Source organism: Nelumbo lutea, chromosome 1 (assembly GCF_056320005.1).
Source record: "Nelumbo lutea isolate HS-2025 chromosome 1, American lotus-T2T, whole genome shotgun sequence".
Taxonomy (NCBI): Eukaryota; Viridiplantae; Streptophyta; class Magnoliopsida; order Proteales; family Nelumbonaceae; genus Nelumbo; species Nelumbo lutea.
In genome coordinates this window covers 104,350,749-104,374,544 of record NC_142684.1, presented here as the reverse complement: position 1 = coordinate 104,374,544, position 23,796 = coordinate 104,350,749, and the positions used below count along the sequence as shown (strand labels likewise).

At 36.5% G+C, this 23,796-nt stretch overlaps 1 pseudogene across 1 annotated transcript; it reads right to left on the bottom strand.

Annotated features, from left to right (window-relative positions):
• Positions 1 to 16,126: 16,126 nt before the first annotated feature.
• Positions 16,127 to 23,541, bottom strand: LOC148876543 (uncharacterized; annotated as a pseudogene). The gene is made up of 16 exons (XR_016106580.1): positions 23,308 to 23,541; positions 22,537 to 22,643; positions 22,146 to 22,218; positions 21,007 to 21,128; positions 20,371 to 20,421; positions 19,677 to 19,796; positions 19,385 to 19,544; positions 18,645 to 18,815; positions 18,001 to 18,156; positions 17,793 to 17,899; positions 17,626 to 17,716; positions 17,403 to 17,544; positions 17,152 to 17,308; positions 16,883 to 17,029; positions 16,647 to 16,779; positions 16,127 to 16,449 (listed from the first exon to the last, which is right to left on the bottom strand). The product of XR_016106580.1 is annotated as an uncharacterized LOC148876543 (transcript).
• Between the last annotated feature and the right edge of the window lie 255 nt (positions 23,542 to 23,796).

Here is a 23,796-nt window from a genome sequence, read left to right as displayed (position 1 = left end):
GCGAGACTCATTTTTCCAGTTTTATGCCATGATCAAACCCACGTGTAACCAGATTATTGGAACTAGTTGGGGAGCGTTCATACTTCATGCTTCAAACCGATCCGGTTTAGTGGTTAAAAAATGGTTCAACCCTGAGTATGTATGAAAGCGTCGACCGGATTGTTGGAGCAAGTCGTTGCCACTTGGCTCCTGCATTCATTGCCACCAGCCATTGGATGTTCCGTATTTACTGTTGACCGTTGATCGCCGGTCAACAATTTCTAAAGAACCTAGCCAACATGTTCTCTTCTCCCTCGAACCCCTCTCTTCATGTTCACACAAATCTAGGTAGCTCTTTTCTTTCTCTCTTTTCCTATCTTACTGCGCAAGATAGAGAACACAAACACAGAGGGACAGGGGGGAAAGAAATCAACTAACAGCAGAAGGGACAGTAGAGCCACAAAAAGAAATGAAAGATCTCTCGTTTTGATCGGTTGATGGAGAAGAAAGAGAACAATGGAGAACACCCAAATCATCACTTCCGACATTCATCACTTTTGGAGACGTCTGAGGTGTTGAATTTGCCAGTGAGCTTTTTCTTTTCTTCCTTTTCTTTTTCTTTACTGAGATTTGCTTTCTTGAGGAAGAGAGAAAAATGGGAATACCTCCTTCGTTCTCCTTTGTATTGGCGGGCTTTCCTTCTGACGGCAGTGACAGAGGGAAAACGGCAAAAGCATGAACCTGAGGGAAAGTCAAAATAGGAAAACTCGATAGGGAAATCATGTGCAATTGGAATGGAACTCAAGTCTTAACACGATTGGATTGCTCTCATGTGCGACTCTCAATCTACTGTATATATATATATATATATTCTTTGCCTACATTTTGAGTTCATGGGGTTAAAAATATTTGCATAAAGTCAATAATTTGCTTATAACTGTTGTTTTATAATTGACTCTTGTTCCCCTTTCTTATAGCATAGGACAACTTTATGCAGTTTTCGCATAAAAAGGAACTAAAGCACATGATTGGACAAATTATCAAATGTGTCGCCCAATATACATCATACGACAAACTTTACAGGGCTGCAATTGGATCAGATTAAATGTATCCGAGTTCAAATCCAACTAGTCCACTTTGAAACGACAAAAAAAATTATTTTTCCCTTATTCATGAATGCATACGAAATACATATATTAATATATTTATAGGGATAAAGACATAAACATCCCTAAACTAACACCTCCTCTCTGTTTTCTAGCAGGACTTAAAAGCTGTGTTTGGTTGTAATGCAAATAGAAAAAAATGTAAATTCTTGTATAATTTTCTTTTGGATTTTACTATGTTCTTCTTCATGTCTTAATTAACTTCATTTGTAATGTAATCAAACAAAATATGCTAAAATTCAAAATAAAAATAGGTCAAAATTTATACTCAAATCATTTGCACTGTCATAATTTTACACCAATGCAAATTTATTTGCATTGCAACCAACACACAACCTAAATATCAAATCCTGTTAAATTTAACAGAATTGATGAAAAGGATTATATATATATTTTTTTTCAAATTTTCAAAAAGAACCATTGGAAAGCAAGATTATGTGCTGGTTAAAACCTTGTCAATAAACGTGTACAAACTAAAACCTTTTAAAAGAAGCATATCTGTTGGCTGTTGGCAGAGAGGCGCTTGAGTCTTTTTTTTTTTTTTTACATTATTATATAATGTTTATTGTTTTTTTATCTTATTTAATTTTTATTGGTTATGATATCAAGACTTGACACATTTGACTTAAGATGTTGATTTGTTGACCCATCCCTATGGATTGGTTTTAAAATCATATTTTATTCTAACAGCAATAAGAATAAAAGAGTACTTTTGAGTTTTGACAAAAGCATTAGGTACTCAAAGTAGGGGTGTCGATTGGATTGGATTTGGTCCAATCCGATCCAGTCCAATGTGAGTCCATTACAAATGGACCAGGTGCAATCCAATTCAATTAATAATTTGGACCATTTTGGATCGGTCCAATTCAATGTTTGGACTGTTCGATTTGCTCAAATTCATTTTAATTTAGATTGGTTTCAACCCAAACTTGGTCCATTGACACATATATTCTTATCTTATATCAGTGGACCGGATATTGGCTTAATCCAACCAAATCCAATATAAATTTATTACGGACGGACCAGGTCCAGTCCAATCTAATAAATATTTTGGACCGAATTGATCCAATCCAAGGTTCAAAATTTCGTCACGTATCGGCTGATACGTACTGTATCTTAAGGCTTATGGCACGGGGAACGGTTCAAAATGAATCATATCGTTCCTTTTCATTGTGCCGAAGGCGTATCGATGCCATATTGATGTTGTATCGGCCGATACGCAACCGATATGGTAGTGTATTGGGCGATACACAATGATTTTACTATTGTTAAAACACAAAAAGAAGTGATTTCGAAAGAGGGCTTCTAAACCCATTTCAGAAGCCCTCTTTATTTTCCAAATCCTCCAAAAAGCCTTTTAACCTTTCTTGATGAATCAATTTTTGGTGAAGTATCGATTTTTTGGCTAAGTACCTCGTCATTTGGTTTGAGCTGGGGGCTGGTCAGACTGTTGGTGACGGCTGCTGATTTTGTGGTAGTGGAGGGAATTGCTGTTGGTATTGTTGCTGATAAAATTGATGTAGAACTTGCTGCTGGTACAATTGAAACTGATGGACCTGCTGCATTTGGGCCTGCATAGCTCGCATGCAGTGTACCAGGTCATCAAGTTGATTATTTCCGACCACCGGGGGAATAACAAAGGGTTCGACGAAGGTTGTACCCACCATAAGAGGGAGTGGGGCATTCACCGGTGCAATGACCTGAGGCACATTCAGTGTGGGGACCCCATCCGCAAAGAGAGGTACATTGAATTGTCCAATGCACATGGTTGGGACCTAGAGTTGCCACCTCGGAGACGTTCATGTCAGCACTGTGTTCGGTGTTGCTGGAGGATTTCATGGAAGCTAAATCTGGAATATTTCATGGAAAAAGGCTTTTTGAAGCGTTTCCCACAAACGACGCCAAATGATGCGCGTGATCACTGCTCACTAGCTCTCTTGCTTTCTAAATTACCTTCAGCTCACAGATTACTGACTTAAGCATCTGAGCGACCTCGCCAGGTAAGCACCCCCAGGTTCTCTAATTCTCTCTGTGTAGATCAACCAACTTTGTCGTCTACCGGAAGCCACCTCATCTTCATCTAGGAGCAACCAGATTGCGTCACATCATTTATAAAGACTCAAATCTTGTAAAAGTTTTCCAAAAAGATTTATAATTTTGTAAGATGCCAAGATTCAATAAGTTTTTCAAGGTTGTGTAAAAAGGAGTGAAAATAAATATGTTTTTTCAATTATTTTTTACATTTTCAGCTAATGTTAGAAAAGATAAGGGGAAAGAAAGTGGTTCGCTTCGATAAGACCCCCCTTTTAACAAATGTTATGCATTTTTATTTTTTTAATATAAAAGATTTTTATTAAAGATAAAGAAAAAAAATGAAATCCCCCCTTCCTCCTTCCTCATTTTATGGAAGCTTACGCCTCTTGCGTTTTGAACTATGCTTCATGTCTCGGGGTAGTGGAACACCTCTGTGTTTTAAAACATTGAATCATTGATATTTATTTATTTTTAATTTTAGTTTACTTTTAGAATAAAATATGCAAAATAATTATTTCATCTATTACGTCCATAAATCCATTCAATTTCTTGTTACATATTTACTTTTCTTAATTTTAACTTAATTTTTAGAATAAAACATGCAAAATAATTACTTGATCTATTATTCCATAATTAGATAGCATGTTTTTGTTCCCGATTTCCCGTTTATTGATTATAATATGTTTTTTTCATAAAACCCACTAAAATGTGCTATTTTTATGTATAAATAGCTCATTTATGTCTTATATTTAGTGATATTGATGTTTATTTATAACTTATTAGAGTATTTATAGAATTTTCATGTGTTTCCATGCGCATCTCAAATTTTCATCCGTTTCCATGCGTATCCAAGGTGTATCCTGATATGTCTCTTAAATTTTGCCTTTCCTATATACATAGCGTTTCTGATACTTTGAACCTTGATCCAATCCACTTTCTTTTTGGTCCATCCAAATTGATTTTGGACTGGATGGGGGCCAGTCCAAAACCGGTCCATTGGCACCCTTAACTCAAAGAAATTATATGAAATGCTAGTAACTAAACAAATTAATGCAATTCTTATACTAGCATAGGGGCCCTAGTGTTGCAAGGGTTGTGAAAGATAAAGTGTGTTATAGACTAGAAATCCAAACTCGCAACCGACAGTCCAAAACCAGCAAGCCCATCTTTGCTACTCTCCATCAAACAAATATTTGTGTAAGAACATAGAATAAGCATTCAATGGCAATGCCATTTCAGTAGAGAAAAAACTTGTTGTAACATTGAGTTGGACATGTAAGGCATCTCTCATTAAATTGTGAGACTAAACTACCAACAACCCAAATATATGAGACACATGCAAAATGCAGGCTTAAATTGTCATTGTCCAACATGGTGTTTGGAAGTGTGGGTGTTTTTTGGGACCGATTTTCAAGAAAAAATGCCCATGCTTCCAAGACCCATTTTTTACAAAAAAAAAAAAAAAAAAAAAAAACGCTTCTACCACATCAGCAGTGAGCAAAACTATGCTGATTAGTAAGGTGAGTTTCATCTCTGTTTTTCATGTATGTGCTGACAGGTAAGCGACACATAGGATACACATCAATCAACTGTTTGGTAAACTGCCATTTGACGTTTCATGCATTAGTGGGGTCCCCATTTTCGAGGCATGCCTTATTTTTTAATAATCACATGAACCAAACAATGCGATACATGAGTGCTTGATGAAATACCTATGTGGATCCGACGTAGTACCGTTTTTTTTAAAAAACGGCCACGGTTCTAAACATTCCCTAAAAAGCTTCAATACCAAGAGCAAAACTAATGGGAATGAAAGGCTGGAATAGAGTTTGTAAGTTAAATCACCTTTTTGATGATCAATCAATGATATTGATGCAATTTGCAAAGTGTCGGTAACAGCTATCTTACATGGTTCAATTACAGTGAATACAGGCTTTTCAAGACACTATTGCTTAATTATGTTGAGAGTTGCTATATATCAGGAAATAAGTTACAATGCTTATTGAAATTAAGTTGAATTTCAATATTTTCTTGCTAATTTTTTAGGTCATTTGACATATAGTCTTCCTTTATTTTATATTTTCTTTGATTTTTGTAAAATGGAAAATTTGGTTTTCACTTATTAATAAATTGAAGTTACTGGGCGCTAACTCTTCTGTAATCGCAGACTCTGATTTTCAAGTCATTTTGTCAAATTTTGTGAAATAAATATAACACAAAATAACATTAATATTTGCTATAAGATAAAATTCTTGTTATCAAACCGTTGAACTGAACCCATAATCTCATAAATACACAAGGAATTTTTGGGTTTCTTCATTAAGATCCTGAATTTGTTCATCGATGTGAAAATCTTGATTTTTTCTTTTCTCCTGTGAAAATTAGTGAGGTAACTAAGGGCTTTTATAGCTTGATTTCTCAAATCTCTATGTGAAATTTCAATGACGAAGTCCAATGTTTCAAAAAGTGGTTCTGTGGAGCACAACCCTCTGTTTTCCTTTCTTTAGTTATCGAACGGGTTGTAAAATAAATAAGGTTATGTGTTGTAAGATTTTTTTCCTGTGCTTCCTTGATCTACAGGAAAAGATTTTTCTAGGTTTGCTTATATAGATGCCTTTGGTTGGATCTTCGTACCGGTGCTATAGATGCAACGATCTACACATCTAATCGGTAGGTGCTAGCATTCAAAGTGTGAACCTAGGGTTCTGCTGCAGCCAAAAGAACACTGGGGATCGTTCACCTTTTAACTCCATTATTGTCCTCCAGGGCATGCACAGCGGTGTTGAAGGCGGTGGTGGAAAGAGGGGAAACTATTAGCTTTACTACAATGATGGCTCTAGTTTAGGACTCCATCTACTACCCGTAAGCATGTTGGACTTCTTGATAGGTTAAGGCTTTGACCGTCTTCTCAAACAACTGGCTCAGATTCAGATCAATACGGTAGGGCATGATGAACATCCCTTGGCATCAAAGGCTGCCATCGAGTCTATGCTGACTATTGAGATTGTTGACAACCATGTTGTCACTGAGTCTCACTATGTTGTCTACAAGCAGCCCTTTGAACATGCACAAGTGACGGCAAGAACCACCCACCATTAGCACAAGCGAACAAAACTGAAGCGAAACCCATGGCAAGAGGACCGAAGACTGAAGAATAAGCCCCCAAAGCTCTAATAAACCGAACGTAAACTACAGAGAGAATTGAACAAATAGAAATCCTTACCCTTTGTAAGACCAAAAAATAATGATGTCTTTTTGAGAAGATCTTCTTCTAGAACAAAAAGAAACCGTAAACCTAACTTTATATACCGTTTGGTAAATCTTTTTGAGAAGATCTTCTTGTAACTCGAATAGTTAAAAGACGCATTGAGCTTTTGACATAAAGCCTGAGCAGCTTAAAGACCATTTGGCAGACACGGGTCTTTGTGCGTCGTTTTGGGTCTTTTTGTGCGAGATTAAAACATTGAAGACAATCAGCCCAAAATGGGATTCTTGCGTCTTTTTGGTGCTTCATTTTTTGGCGGCTAGATCTTTCACATGCCAAATTAGAATATATCGATTTTCGGTCTTCCCGGCTTGTAAACAACCGAAAGACCGCATGGAAATACGTACCAAATGGGTGGCCCATTTGGCAAGTCTTTTTGAGAAAATCTTCTTGTAGCTCTGACAGTCAAAAGACGCATTGAGCTTTTGACATAAGATCTAGGCATCCCGAAGACCATTTGGCAGACACACGTTTTTTTGTGCATCGTTTCGGGTCTTTTTGCATGAGATTAAAACACGAAAGACGTGGAAAGTTTCATTTGGAGCTTCCCAAAATCAGCCCTAAATGGGCTTCACGCGTCTTTTCAGCATCCAGTCTTTTGGTGGCTAGATCTTCCATGTGCCAAACGAAGATAGACCAATTTTCGGTCTTTCCAACTTGTAAATAGTTGAAAGACCATGTGGAAAGATGCACCAAATGGGTAGATCTTCCCATTTGGTGCGTCTTTTTGGAAAGATCTTGTGGTAGCTCAGACATGCAAAAAACATACTGAGCTTTTGCATGAAGATCTGAGCAGCCTGAAGCACTTTGGCAGACATACGTCTTTCCGCGTGAGATTAAAATACAAGAGATGCAAGAAGCTTCATTTGGAGCTTCCCGAAATCAGCCCATTTGAAATGGACCCAGATTAGACCAAATCCAGTTTAATTGACATCGCTAGGTAAAACTTTGGAAGTTTAATGGCGAAGATGAAGAAAGACTTATTACCCAAAAATGTACTAATTAGAAAGCGAGGAATGAAGTATTGAATACACGTAAAGCACTTTCAATTACCAGCTTACCATTCAATATATGTTTGGCACTGCAGTCATTTAATTTTGGATTTTAAATAAGGTATTTCAAACGCATATTATAAAATAGCAATTTTATCCTTATTTACATTTCATGGAATAGGCTTGTGCAGCGAAAGAAACTTGTGTGGTGTGTGGGCCTGTGGGCTCAAGACAAGCCTTTTGTGGTGTGAGTTCATTAAATGGCTCCACCATGGTTAATGGCCTTATTTGTGGTGAGGACAAGCCAACATTTTGTACTTCATCCTATCTAGCTTGTACAGATTTCAACTTATTTCACTTGTATACAAACTCTTGTACTTCATCCTATCTTGTATTTGAACATCATCCTAGGAGGATAATGTATAGACCAAGGATTGGTGCATGTATTGCAATATTTTCAATCCTTCGAAGTTTATAATAAGGCAAACTAATGAACATTACATTGAGCAGCAAATGGATTGGAATTTGAATTGTTTTAAATTGAATTTGGATATCCATTTGATTATAATTGGAACGGTTGGGACATGAACATCGCTTGATGTGATCTATTTTCACTTTGTGTGTTGTGTGACTATGATACGTAAAGTCATGATACCAAAAAAACTTATAGATAAAACATGAGGCCAGTTTAGAAGGATCGGTTCAAGTCTCGGCTATCCTCTGAACCATCAATCAAGGCCCATATACTTCAAAAATTTACATACAATCAAGGCCCATATACTTCAAAAAACTTACATACCAAAAAAACTTACATACAATCAAGGCCCATATACTTCAAAAACTGAACCATCAATAAAATAGAATCTTAATTTATGTTTATTTAGTCAAATTTGAATATATGTCAATCCGAATTTAATCCATTTAAAGCCCTATCTTACATTGACTTGGAGGCAGTATATAAAAAAATTACCTCCTTTTATACCAAGGATTTTGCTGCATTGAAACCCTAATTGGAGTTGCATCTTCACATACAAATTTCTCCAATTTCTTTTATTAATACTTCTACTAGCTACTGTGAGTGCATACCATGTTCATCTGTTTTTCCAAGGTATTTTACTTCCACACATCTCAGGATCCTACATCCTCAAATGGAAGTTGTCCTATTTGTTTTTGTTACCATTCTAAGATTACCTCCCAATCCTCAATAAGGCTATATTTGACATTCCTTATTTTAAGAATTTATCTCCTTTTTGCTGTGAAAAATTTATTGTTTATAGAGTCATTTTAATCACAAAATTAAAGGAGATAAATCCTTAAAATAAAGAATTCAAAATGCAGCCTAAGTTGGCTTCATCAATCTTTTCTATCTGCCTCATATTTCTCCTCTTTGATAACCCCGATTACCTAACATGGCAATGGAATTGGTCCTAAATATTTCTACTTAAAACCATGATTATGATGGTAGAGTGGCCATAGGCCCTCATTTGATCATCAACATGTTGGAATATCCAATGGCCATGTGACAAGCCACATGTTGATGGAGGATGATTATTTTATGGTTATCTCTATGCAACACTTTCACACACACTCATTCACTTTTTTTTTTTCTCAAATTATTGTCTATTTATTTATTTTCTATAAAAATAAATTCTTTTGATTGTTTACTTGAAAATGTTTTATGCATAGAGATACCAATGTTATTGGATTGCTCTAGATCCTAATTCCAGCTCTTACTAGGTCAATTGATATCCATTTAACTTGGTTTAGGCTGGATGACCAAGTGATTAGATCCTTGGTCAATGAAACACTAGTCTCAATGTGGAGAGGCCTTGACTTGGTCTACCCCCCAAACGTTCAAGTTGGTTAAGTTTCCTCTTCAAAACAAATAAGGGAACGTTGGGTTGAGACCTATATATATTGCTAGTTCATAATGGTAGCATATGAGAAAACCAGATATCTTTGATGGTCAAGTAACCTCCAATTTTTGGCTCCATCCAGATTTAGCTGTTTGAGGGATTGGTATCTCCGATCCCATTCTATGTGGCTGCTGTTCTTTCCTCTTTATGTGCAGGTTTGGAGCGCCTAAGTATCAACTGTCCATCTCTGCATCTTCAAGTATCAACAGATTCAATGGTGTGCCATTTTCTCATAAAACAGCAATGCTATTTGTTTGGTTAAATTACTGCCATTTAATCCTTTTCATTGCCATGTTAGGTAACGAGCCGGAAAATGAGAAAACCTATTTTTTAATGTTTTCCCAAACCACACCTTTGCGATTTCCTAGGCCTGATCATTTTTTCAACATTCTCTGAAAAATGCCCAACCAAACAAAGATTCTGACTTCAAAACTTGAAACATTGATGTGGCATTGACGTGGCACTGTTTTCCGGAAAAGTGGTCCTAGACATTGCTCAAAAGTTTGGCACTTGAACAATTTCTATTCATGCGGATCACACTTTTTGAATAATGTAATAGACAATTATAGCTAGGGATGATCATGGGCCGGGCCTGGTTTTTATAGGGTATCAATCAACAGTATTGAGGCCTGCCCCACAGCCTGGGCCTGATATTCTCGGCTGGGTATGGTATATATCAATTAAAATTAAAATTTTAATTTAAGTTTATGTTTATAGTTACAGAAAAACACATTTGAAAAGCTATTGTGTATATAATAATATATAATACCTTACCTTACATTAGGGGTGACCATTTCAGCCCGGCTTGTGCAAGGCCGGCCTAGAAATTCCGGGCTTGGGCCCGGGCCCACATCAGGCCCGCAAATTTTAGGGTTGGGTTTGGACTTAATACTTCAAGTCCGGCCCGGCCCACATATATTTAAACTTACATATTTTGTGTATAATTTATACATATGAAATATTATAACATGATATGTATAATTTATATTATATGTAATATTTTATATTATATAATATATAAAATAAAAGTTTATATGAATGTTATGTCATTTAATATAAAATATTATAGATATGTAATGTTTTATATATGAAAAACATTGGCCCGAAATCAGGCCCGACCCCATCTGTGCCCGTATAGACCTGAGTTAGATCTTATGTTACAGGCCCAGAACCCTGAACCAGGCTGGGCCCAGGCCTAAGCTATAGCCCTTATCATAAATGTAAAGCCCGGCTTGACCCATGATCACACCTACCTTATATATTACATTTACATAGATATATATTTAATAAAATATTATACCATGTATGTAAGATATTTGGACCATTCGGTTTTTTGTGACCAACTGACCACCCTCGTGAATTGGTATTCTTATTGTTGTACTCAGGTTGGGTCTTAGTACAATTTGGGGTTTAAACAAAACCGGTTATAACCCATGGTTCTTTAAGATTAGTGGCTCAATTTTGACTTCTATGTTGCAATTTTTTTTTTTGTCTATTTTACGCCATATTTGGACTCTTATAAGAAATGGTTTCAAGTAATCTGGTTCTAGGCTATGAAAGAAACTTGCCCGGCACAGTCTTGAAAATTTGTGATCGAGCTGAGCTGGGCTAGAAATGATCTCCTCCTAGTCAATGCTAGTTCTTTCAAAATATAAGACAACATTTACATGCCCACAACATGAGCTTGTGTTCTGTGTGTTTGTACTATTAGAACCATGGATTTCAAAACCGGATCAGACTGGATGGTCAGACTAGAAAAACCGGGAACTGTGACCGGTTCCATTTTTCTCCAAAGCTGGACATTTGCAAAAAAACATTGATTTGGTCAACAAACCATTGATTCAGGTAGTTGAACCATTTCAACCATTCAACGGTTTTAACCATTTTTTGATTTTTTTTGTTAGAATGGGCCGATCTTTCGAAATGAATGGTCAGACTGTTTAACCCGGAAACCGAATCCCTGACTGGTTCGGTCTTCGGGTCGATTTTAAAAACCTTGATTAGATCTTTTAGCTCATCAGAACACCTACATATTAATACTTTGGCTTCACGTCCCTCCTCACCCCTTCTTCTATTTGTTTTCTTTTTATAGATAATGCCAAAATCTGTACTGTGATTCAATTGCCCAAACGTTACGAGTTTTCTATCTTTATCCCTTATCTTTTTTCCATCAAAAAATAAAAAATCTGTCCCTTATCTCTAGTTGTTTTATAGGGCTTATTGTAGGAATTTTTTTAAGAAAAAAAAAGGAAATTTTATTAATGAGAAAGTAGGGGGACATGACCTGACCCCTTATCTAGGCTGTGATTGGTTTGAAAGAAAAGGTACCAAACACAGCTATGGGTGTCAATGGGAATGATTTTGGATTGGACCCATCCAAATCAAAATCAATTTGGATGATGGGATGGAATAAGACACATTGAATTGGACCAATCCAGACTTAATGGTCTAAAGTACTTATTGGATTAGATTGGACCTGGTCCATTCTAATGAATTTATATTGGATTGGATTGGATTGAGCCAATATCTGGTCCATTGATAGAAGATAAGAATATAGGTGTCAATGGACCAGATTTGGGATAGAGATAATCTAAATTAAAACGAATTTGAACAGATTCGGTGGTCCTGCCAGTGAATTGGGCCGACCCAAAATGGTCCAAAATATTCATTGGATCGCATTGGACCTGGTCTATTTATAATGGACTCACATTGGATTAGATCGGATTGCAACAAATCCAGTCCAATTGACACCCCTAAACACAGCCTTAGAGCTAACACTCTTAAAAACTAATCAAATGTACTAATCGTAGTTAGGATTCAATCTTTTATAGGGGATGATCATGGGCTGGGTTGGGCTGGGCTTACACCAGCGACTAGGGCTAAAACCTGGGCCTGACCTGGTCCCTGGGCTTAATTATAAGCCCGAGCCTGGGCTGGGCTAGGCTGGGTTTCTGTTAAACAGTGTAGGGTTTTGATTAGATTAATGCGTTCTCAAGGAACTCGCAAGTCACAATACCTTTGTTGAGCAGCTCGTGGGATCGTATTTTGGCATCTATGGGTAAGAGAATGAGGTGTTGTGATTTATCCATGGTGGAATCCTAGGTCATATTTGGTTCAATTTTAATTATCGCTCATTCTTTTCATTAATAAAATTTTAAAATGGACAAACATGAACAGAAATTAGTAAATGAGAAAATATTTTTATCTACCAATTAAATATATATTCTTTTCAAAAAAAAGAATTCTTTTCGTGGCAAGAATGGGAATAAAATTTCAACTTGTTTTGCTACAATTTTGTTTTTCATTTTTTATCAACCAAAATAATAATATAGGTATACATTTAATACTCATTAGTAGATATATAGTGGAAACATGCAGGACCCACACCAACAAAACACAAATAAACGTACCATGTGGGCCTCACATCAATAATGCAAAATATTAGAAAGAAAAAAATACAAGAAACTAGAAAAGATTTTATATTTGATTGCATAGAGAAGATATGAAATAAAATTTAGGGGAAGAAAGTGGCACCTATTTAAAACTAATTCAAAGTAAATTAGTTTGTTAAATTGAGTATGTAGCTATGCAAATGAAGAAAAGAACTTGTAACTTCGAAATAGAAATGGAATTTAAAAAATGTAAAATTAAAAATAAAATTAATAACAAGAAGAAGTAAAAAGTGTCTAAAAATTTCATCAAATTGATAATACTATATTTAATAAAGATAATATAAAAAGAAAGTCATAAAATATAGTAAAACATCATAAAAATCATGCTTCATATTGCTCATTTTTTTGAGACCATGGTTAATGATTGTCGTCATAGAGTTTCATTGAAAAATGAAAATGAGCAATATGGGGCACCACTATTTTTGAAGCTGCAAGTTAGCTCAAATTTTATGCCTTGGACTCATTTTACATTTTAAAATGAATGAGACCCATGGTGAGAATTTTGTAGTTAAATGCTCTCATGTCATTCATTATTGCCTAAAATGAGTAAGAATTGAAATAATGAGGCTGCAAACCAAGCATGACTGTAGTTGTGGGTTCTTTGTTTATTTTATTATTATTTTCTTTTCTTTTCCTATTCTTGATCTGCAATTAGAAGGGAAATGTATTTTGCAGTTCACTGCAGAATTCTAAATTACAACCCCCATAGTCTACTAGTAGCCCCCACCCTATGAACCGCATCTTGCCCGTGGATTTGACATCAATCTATGGTCAAGGTTCATCCCCCTGTGGTGGGGCTAAAGAATTCTGAGCCCGGCTGATCAGTCATTCTCCCCCCCCCCCCAAAAAAAAAAAAAATAATAATAATAATAAATCGGAATATCTTGTAGAGAAATCCTAGGTTTCTTCTCCTTTGGCACGTAGTGTCTTGTAAGGTTGGCTGGTTTTCTCAGTGCATTGAGCCATCAAGTCATCAACCCTTGTTTTTGTGGCCATTTGTATGAAGGGCTGAAGGCTTGAAAGTGACGACAGGTCAAAACCAGTAAACATTCAGATATGGAGACTTGTAGTTTGGGGTACGTATTTCACTTTAGGGCCTGCACTTTCAGATGTGTATTTTAAGTGTCCAGTCTTTCAGAAAAATATATTTAGGCATCGTTCGCTTTTCGGTATGTTACTTACCCGGGTTAATGCAGTTATTTGGGGTAAGTGGATTTATTCATGTTCTTTTATTTGTCATATAAATAAGGCAATAACCATTTTAGTCATAAAAATCCATTATTAAAAAGAGCACTTTTGTCCTATTCAAGTGTTGGCAACTTCCCCCTAGGTCAAAAAGTTATTTACCCACCTAGGAGATGGGTATCACTTATCGGGGGGGAAAGTCATACCCAGGAAAATAAACTTTACCTACTCCCCACATAAATCTGAGAAAAGAACATGGGGTTCTTGGTCAATGAGAACCAAAATCCCATTGACCAACTTTCCCCCTCTCAAAATCCGAAAAAGTACACCCCCTTAAGTCTAACTCTGTAAAATTAATGATGAAAATACCAATATTATGATAATATTTTTTTCACTGTTCATACTCTTCTACCTTCAGACTCAGATGCAAACCAGAATTAATCATAAAGGGCCCAACTCAAGTGTGCTTTGGCAGTCAACTATGAAAATGCAATTTCTGGTTTGCGTCCAAAGTCCAAAGGTAGAAGATGATGAACAGTGAAAAAAGAGAATAAGAATATGTGCATTTTTTTTTTATAATTTCCCCCTCATTGTAATCCGAAGCTTATTTGAATGTTCAGGCCAAATTGAAACAAGAATATGTGTCAATGGACCAAGAATATCCACAATTTAGCCTATATTTTATGTGGTCTATCAATAATATATAACATAATATAATATAATATAACATATATAATATATTGTGGGTAGGGGTGTCAATGGACCGATTTTGGATTGGACCCTGTCCAAATCAAAATCAATTTGAACGAATTGCATTGAACCTAGTCCATCGGTGATGTATTTATATTGGATTGAACCAATATCAGGTCCCTTGATAGAAGATAAGAATATAGGTGTCACTGGATCAAATTTGGATTGCAATAAATCTAAGTTAAAACCAATTTCAGCAGATTGGATGGTCCAAAGTTTCCAAGCATTAAATTGGGCCAGTCCAAAATGATCTAAAGTATTCATTGAATTGGATTGAACTTGATCCATTTGTAATAGACTCATATTGAATCAGATCAGATTGGACCATATCTGGTCCAATTGACACCCCTAAATTATTTGTGGGCTGTGTCGGGGTGGGCTGGAAATAGTCATCCCTAATCCTTTAGTTCTCAAAGACAATAGTTGCCTGTTGGCTTGAAATTAAAGCTGATTGCGAAACATGAGAAAGAAGCAAGTGATGAAGCTGTCTTACAAACTACCAAGATGGAAGTTAAGTAGCGGTGGTGGCATAGATGCTAAAAACGAACTTCAGAAGTAAGGGGCTAAAAATGGAAGGGAAGACTTAACCCAATTATAAAGTCTGAATAACATACATACCTGCATAGATAATAAATATAATTCAAATACCAAATTGAAATGTAACAAATGATAATTGCCACATACTTGATTAGGTGTTTAATGGTTAATTAGGTTTCAAATCTTATTAGAAACTTAATCTTATAAAATAAGGAGTTATGTAACATGTTTAAAATTTTATTATATTATTTTATTTTATTATTGCATATATAAACAAGGGGTTTTTATAATTCAGTCCACCCCTAGGTGGAGATAGGATTTCCTAGGGGTGGACTGAATTCTGACGATGGACTGATGCCAAATTTATGGACAAGATGTGGTTTATAGGGGGGCCTACTAATAAATTATGAGGGGGCTACAAAAAAAATTTTCTGAAGGGAATTGCAGTCCAAAGATCCCTATAAACAATTGTATACATCAAAATTTATATAAAATAAAATTTTAATATCTTTTTTTATTATTTATTTATTTTTTAATTTATGTTAAAATTTTCATTATTTTTTTTCAAAATTTTAAAAAACATGACTTGCCCTGATCCGCCATCCAGCCTGTTCCAAGGCTTGGCTAGTGACACAGCAAGGGCCCACACAGACTCGAGCCATGGCCGTGCCAAAACAATCCCCAAAGCATCCCAAGGGAGGGAAGCACGGCCTGGTTTGGCCCACGGGCTGGCCGGCCCAGCACGGCCCAATTTACACTTCAAAAGTCATACCCACTTAATGCATTAAAAAAAAATGAATATGGCGTATAAGACAAGAATAAATTGGTCTTATTGCTGTTTCTGAATTCTGATGGCTAATTTAGCTCAAACATCTAAATATACTGAGATGAACATTTTTCTACAGTCCAGAATAGGGGCTAAAAAGATCAGGATCCCTGAGAGGCTCCTTCTAAACGAATGTAGTCATACATGACCCCATTGAAAGGGGTTGAATGTCTTGATTGAGTTAAAAAGATGGTATTGTTTCCTCCTGCGACCAGCCATTCGCTCTCCACTGCAACGCTGAATAATCTGTACAATCCATGGATCCCATGTCTAGCAATGGCGTTGTCTTTGCCAATTAGCCCAGTACTAAAATGCGGAGGATTCACGTTTGGGTTGTTGAATCGAACCTTAGACCATCCAAGAAGAATTACCCATTAGATGTTAATTAAATAGGAAACTGATCAGAATAACAATATAATTTCATTTGCAGTTCTGGTGCAAAAAATCTGGAGTAGAGTGAAACACTTTGCATTCTTTTCATTTGCACACCCATGCATTTGTACTAATGCAGATGAAATTGCATTACAAACAGATGGAGCCTTACTTGCAGTTCCGATTCGGTTGCTGATGCAATTGCTAGCCTTAATGTATACGTTCCATTCTGCGTTTGGTTCATCTTTTCTAGTGCAAATAAAATCTGCCATGTCGTTGCTTGGTATGTGTTTTTCTCTGTCTTTCTGCAAAAGCAAGAACAGGAGGAACACTGAAGCGACCAAGAGAAGCTGGACGAATAAGAAGGCTAAAGAAGGGAAGGATTATCAAGTTATGAGGACTGGTTACCTGGTGACATGGGCGAAGAACCAATCGTTCCGGTAGTCGCTGCTATTGACCGTATAGATTAGATCTTCATGGGGATAGAAATCAGCATATCTCTCCCACAGTCCATACTGCCTGAACTTGTCAATGGAGGTTGATTTTATGTTATTTCTGCAGTCAATTTTTCTGGGTTTTAGAAATTGAATGGATCATCAATAAATTCAATCTCAACCGAAACAAAACACAATCTGTAGTAAGCAAAATCCTGCCAAATTATTTCAACTACAACTAACCTCATCGGAATATCCACATACAGTTTGTTGACGTACTTTGGATTAGGATCAGGTACATAGAACTCAGATGCTGAACGGTCTGGGATACCTATCTCCCACAAAGTAGGGCCATCTCTTGGTGGTTTATATACAAGATCACCGAGACTAACATTGTTTCCTGATTCACATGTTGAGAGAAACCCATGAAAAAACTGCAGAGAAAGAGAGATCAGAGAAGCAATTAACATACAGAAAGAAATTAAGATTCAGACCTGGAGTTATGGTAATACTGAAATCATACTTGTAATCCCCGATAAATCCAGGAACCCATGCATAGAGATTATAGTCTCCAACCCGAATATCACGAATGGAGAAGGACCCATCAGCGCTGGCTCTAGTCCAGAACTGGTAACCCTGCGAAAGAGCGATGGCATGTGATAAGAAGATTAAGTGGTGACTGGTCGGATTTGGAGAAGCAGGTTTATTAAGATCAACCTTGCATTCCCTTTGCCATGAACCGAGCTCTCCAGGTGGAGCCACCCCAACGTAAGCAAATGCAGCTGATGAATTTTCTTCACTGATGTACCTATATTCACCTAAAAAACTTAGGATTTAAACTGAAAATGGTTGACATGATTGGAATTTCCGAGAGCCCCATTTACCCATCTTGGACCAGTAATCGACCAGTAACAGTTCCCCTTTGATAGGAAGAAGGAAAATCCTCTGATGCTGGAAAAGTATATGGCCAGCTTGCAATTTGGATTGACGCCTAATGAACAAGTAGTACAATTACTTTAACTAATGAAATTTTTTCAAGGGAAGGTTCTAACGTTTCTTGGTTGAAAAAACAGAAAAAAAAAAGAAAGAAACCTGATATTTTGCATCTTCCCATAGTGACTGTAGATCCTTCCCAGGTGAAAGAGAGTTAAGATAGATAAAAACTGGGCCGAAAACTTTCTTCCATGGCTCTCCGTTTCTGAACATTGGGCCTGTATCCTCCCCAGAGTAGTGAGCGCTGATGAACATCTGAACAAGAGAAGTTAATTTAGTGGCCGTTTGGTGTCATTTATTTAATTATTTATTGAAATTTAAAATAAGTAGTGAAACCACACAAAATGACTGTAATAGCTTTTCCATATAGAGCAGTGTCAATGGACCGGTTTTGGGTTGGACCCGTCCAAATCAAAATCAAATTGGACGGATTGGACGGACCCCAATAAGTCCAACTTGATGGTCCGAAGTATTTATTCATTGGATTGGATCAGATTGAACTATTATCCCATTTATTGATAGAAGATAAAAATACATGACCAGGTTTAGATTGAAATAAATCTAAATTAAAACCAATTTAAATATATTGGACGACCCTGGACTGATTCAAAAGGGTCCAAAACATTCATTCAGATTGGATCAGATTTGATCCATTTATAATGAATTTATATTGGATCCGATCAGATTATACCAAACCAACACCCCTACTTGATAGTCCCCAGTCTCAAGAGGAAGACGCTTACAGCAAGAGTGATTGGGCCCACATGAGAGGTGAGATCCTGCTTGAGAGGCCCGCCTGCTACAAACTCATAGCTCGGTGTAATCATCCAGAACCCGACTGGAGGATCGGCAGATATCCAACCATGAACTTTGTTGTCCTCCACATTGCATGAATACTGATATTTGTCATCCACCTGAACATCATAGGATCAAGCAGTATAATGCATGGTGTTGAAAACTGGACCAGACGGTCAGACCGGTTAACCTGAGAACTGGTTAGGCAATTGGTTTTATTTCATCTTAAAATCGCTCTTGGGAAAAAAAAAATCGTTGATTTGGTCAGCGATCTGTTGATTCGGGCAGTTGAACTGTGACCTGGATAATTTTTAACCGTTTATTGATTGTTGATTTTTATTTTAAATTAGAATGGGCCATCCATTTGAAGTGGAACCATTTCACATACCAGAAGACTCCCCTCTTAGTTTTAGCAACTTTGAAAAGCGGCTCTGTTTGGATAAGCTTCTGCTTTTTGATAGTAGTTGCTTCTAAAAACATGCTTTTATACTTATCTTGATTTTATTGCACATGTGTATAACAATATAAGTATATATCCTTACATTAGTAATAGTCAAAAGATAAAACACTTTAAGCTTGAATAATCATAAAGCCTAAAATTGGGACTTTGTGCTTTAGAACTTTAAAAGCACAAATTCTGAAACTTATCCAAACACAACCTTAACTAATGATAACTGTATCTTTTCACAAGGAAAAAAAATGTAAGATTGAAATGGAAGATATTTTACTTGTCTTTCCGAAGCTTGAAAACTATCCTGGTTTCATTGATGTTGAAATCCGGCCATCCTTCTAAATGCTCGTAAATGGCATAGCAGTAGAGGCCGTGGATGCCATGCAGCATTATAAATCTGTGAGATTAAATTAAGCTGATACTTAGTTAGAGTTCACATTTCCGTCCCACAACGTCTTACAGCACATCTCCGCCGTGTATTTGAAAATATCCCCAAATCAAGTGTTAATATCTACAAAGCACGAAATACCTTTTATCTATATTCAAGGGAATGGCATTGTCCTGAAAGGAGTAATTCCATGTTCTTGTAAATGAAAGCTCAATCTGCTTCTCATTCTTCATTATAACCTTGAAAGCAGTTCCCTCCATCCTGCACATAAGTTGATGATGTCAGTGTCGTTTAGAAGATAATAGTATACAACTGAATTGCATAACGACATGGTTTTAAAAATCAGACCAGATATGTAACTATTTGGGGACTAGTTCTTGGTCGAATGGTCTGATTGTCCAATTTGAGTAAATGGTCTGTTTTGATTTAAAAAATAAATAAAATAAGTTTAGATCAACGGATCAATGGTTTGATTGCCTGAATCAATGGATTGCTAATTAAATCAATGAATTTTGATCAAAAAGTGGTTTTAGGGTGATACAAAACTGGTTACCTGATTGGTTTCTGGGTCAACTGGGCTGACAATCCAATCTGGTCTGGTTTTCAAAACCATGGGACCCTGTGTCATGTGATGGATAGGCTTGGGCCACACATAGAGGCCCAACATACAATGCTCGGCCCCACAAAAGCCAGGCTTGATTGGGCTCAGTATCATAATGGTACCAGTGGGCTCTGATTGGGCCCAAGCAAATCCCTTCCCTACTGTGAATCCATAGGAAATGTTAAAGCAGACCTGTACTAAAAGGAGAAATGGGAAGAGATATTAGTATATCACCTATCCATAGTGGATATGCGTCCAGGTTCATTCCAGACAGTATCCCAATACCTGAAGTGCATTGCATTGAATTAAACAATATTAGGTTAATCTGGGATCAGCTAATCAGAACACCTGCATGCTAGTTAAAATGTAGTATTTGGATAAGCTTCGGATTTGTTCTTTTAAAGCCCGCTGAAAGTGCTGTGGCTTTAGATTGTGTTAAGTTTTTAAAAGCAACTCTTATCAAATGCAAAAGAAAATTGGACTCATTAAGGACTTCAGGGAAAAATAACGTCAAGGCTATTTAAATATGCACCTAAGGTTCCATTTGGAAAGAATACAAATACAAATATGTAGAGTGTAAAATCTTATATTTTGTATTATTTTGTATAGATTTGTATTGTACATATTTTGTATTTTTATTCCTTCCAAACTGAGCCTTGGAAGGAGTACAAATACAAATATATAGAGTGCAAAATCTTGTATTTTATATTATTTTGTATATATTTGTTTTTGTACTCCTTCCAAACTGAGGCTCAGTTCGAAAAGAGTACAAATACAAATATGTTTGGTATAAATATATACAAACTATAAGATTTTGCACTCTACATATTTGTATTTGTACTCCTTCCAAACTGAGCCTAAACCACATACCCTCTATTTTCTTCCTCATTAAGAACTTCAAGTAAATTATCTAGGCTGCTGTACTGTATTGCAGTGACAATCCCACCGGGAACCGATAAGGTGACTCGGAGAAGGCCGTTATCCATCACCACCTGAAAATCAATGGCTTCAGCTTTTTGATTCTCAATACCAAATAGGTTTATGTACCAAATATAACATATACCAAATAGGAAAATATAATGGCCTCATTTTAGTTTCTTATCAGTTCCTTTAAATCACTGTTTTCAAAATTGGACCGGATCGGACAGAAAAACTGGGAACCGGTCACTTGACCGGTTTTGTTTTTCTCTAAAATCGCTTTTTTTTTTTTTTTAAACCGTTGATTTTGGTTAGCAAACCTCTGAACCGGCTGATTAACCGTTCTAATCGTTCGAACCATTCGAACGGTTTTGACCGTTTTCCAATTTTTTAAAATTTTTTATTTATTTTTTGTCAGAATAGGCCAGCCGTTCGGGTCGAACGATCAACCCATTCGAACTGGTAACTGGACCCCTGACCGGTTCGTTTTTAAAAACCATGCTTTAAATCATTCACTAAGGCTGTATTTGCTTTGAAAGAGAAGATAGGAAAAGGTAGGGAAACCTGTACAAGGTTTGTATAGGTTTCTTACCATTCCCTACTTTTTCTTTAAATTAGAAAACCAAACACAGCATAATAGAGAGAGAGAGAGAGTTAGATAAATGAAATCATTTGGCTCTATTTGTCTGTTTGTGAAAAGTAAAATAGGAAGTAAAGTGGTGTGGTTCTACCTTATATACAATTGAATGGAGGTTAGGAAGGGGGTTATTTTTTTGGTGGTGAGGTAGATAGCAAGATGATGTGATTCCTACTTTATATGAGAGAGAATTGTGGTAGGAGGAAGGTGTTACATATTTTGCACCAATTTTCAAAATACAAAGTTTATACTATTAATAAAAACAAATGAGACAAAAAGTACAAACTTTGTATCAGATAAGAATGCAAATTAAGATTACATATGAACAAGTGCAAAACTGAACCGGGTGCAAAAATTTGTATCTGATTCAGATGTGCACTGTAATGAAAGGCAGCCTAACGATTAAATTGATAGAAACAAAATGCATGAAACAGAATAGTAAACCGATTGATACATGACGATTTTGTATGTAACGCAATTGAAGAGACAAATTTGATCCTTGTTTCTTTATCCTTCCTCGGTGCGGTCTGTCAAGAATCAAACAAAAAAAAAGCTATTAAACTAATTAGAAATTTAAATTGAAAAAATAAAACATATTCTTCTATGACTATAAGTTAAGCAATGAAAAGATAACTTGTACATAGTGGGAATCACATATATGGGTCGGCCCACGGCCCACCAAGGTATTTTAGCCAGATTTCGTGTTTCAACTGGGATGCTCCTGGGCTTGGGCCTATTCAAATCCATGCCCTATGCTAGTTGCCACTTGCCAGGTCCCTTACGTTCATAGAATCAGAGATGATAAAACTCTACAAGGTTGAGGAGAATGAAATTTGAAAAACAACCTAGCAGTAGTCTTCATAGAACACTCGGAAAGCAAAAGCAAGAGAACTATCAATTCCAAGCAAAATTGCTTATGTCGCCTTAGAAATGTCTTCTCCATGCAGACAACCTACAGATACATAGCACGAAGAAAATCACATGAGCTAGGAAAGTGAAGCATTAGACTTCTTCGTTCTTCCTGCAGGTTACGAGTAGACTTGAAGAATAATTCAAAATGACGAATTAAAAGTAAAAGAAAAGAAAGAAGTTTATCAAAGGGCCTGGATTGTTTGCGTGTGATTTCAATTGTATTTTTGCTTCAGCTTTTGCCTTATTTTATTTGTTAGCATTGCATATGAAGCAAAATAAAATGAAGGATTAAAATTTTGCAACGTATTGACTCCTGAACCAGTTTGACAAAAAAAAAATAAATAAATAAAAGCGGTCAAAGATACAGTAAGTGAATTAGAATTTGCATTCTTGCCCTCTCATCCATTTATATTAGTTCAAATCAAATTGTATTGCAAACAAATGGAACTTTGAATAACTCGAAAAACTGAATCAAACAAACATGATATAATAATGCCTGTTAGAAATTAACAGCTCCGGAGATAGATTTCAATGAGGAAAGCACATCTATTACCTTCAGGACTGAAATAATAGTAAATAGAAATAGGAACTCCTATAACCGAGTACAACCAAACAGATGAACTCTAGCATTAATTAGAGAACTTTGTGCTAGAGCTAAAGGACTACTACTGAACGTTTTAATTTGTTGAGTCAGTAGCAATTACCTTAGACAGGCGTGACTCTAGCTCACAGATTGGACGAACAACGTAACCGATTGCAGATAACAGTTGGGCGGCTCAAACAAGAGCTAGACGACGCTGCCGCCCAAAACCACTACGACAATGGTGGCTTTTTCTGCATGCGCTGATAGCTACCTTAATTAGGAGAGAAACGGTTGGTGGTGAGGACTGAGGAACTTTCCATTTGTAGTGCTTGGGGTTGGGGGGAAGGGGGGGCGGTGCCACTACCTATAACCAAGCTATAAACTATTCTTGGGTTGTCTTTTGGGGTCGCATTAACGTGTGCTTATTGGACGGACAAGGAGTTAATGGAGCGTTAAAGCAGAAATTCAGGGTTCATGGAATCAGTGTGTGTTTTTGGGTGTCATATGCAGCAGTGTAAAGGCATGTACAGAGTGACAAGGTCATCATTTAAAATAGGGAATAAGAGTTTACATCTGCCCCCGATAGAGCGCGCCCCACAAATGCCCCACA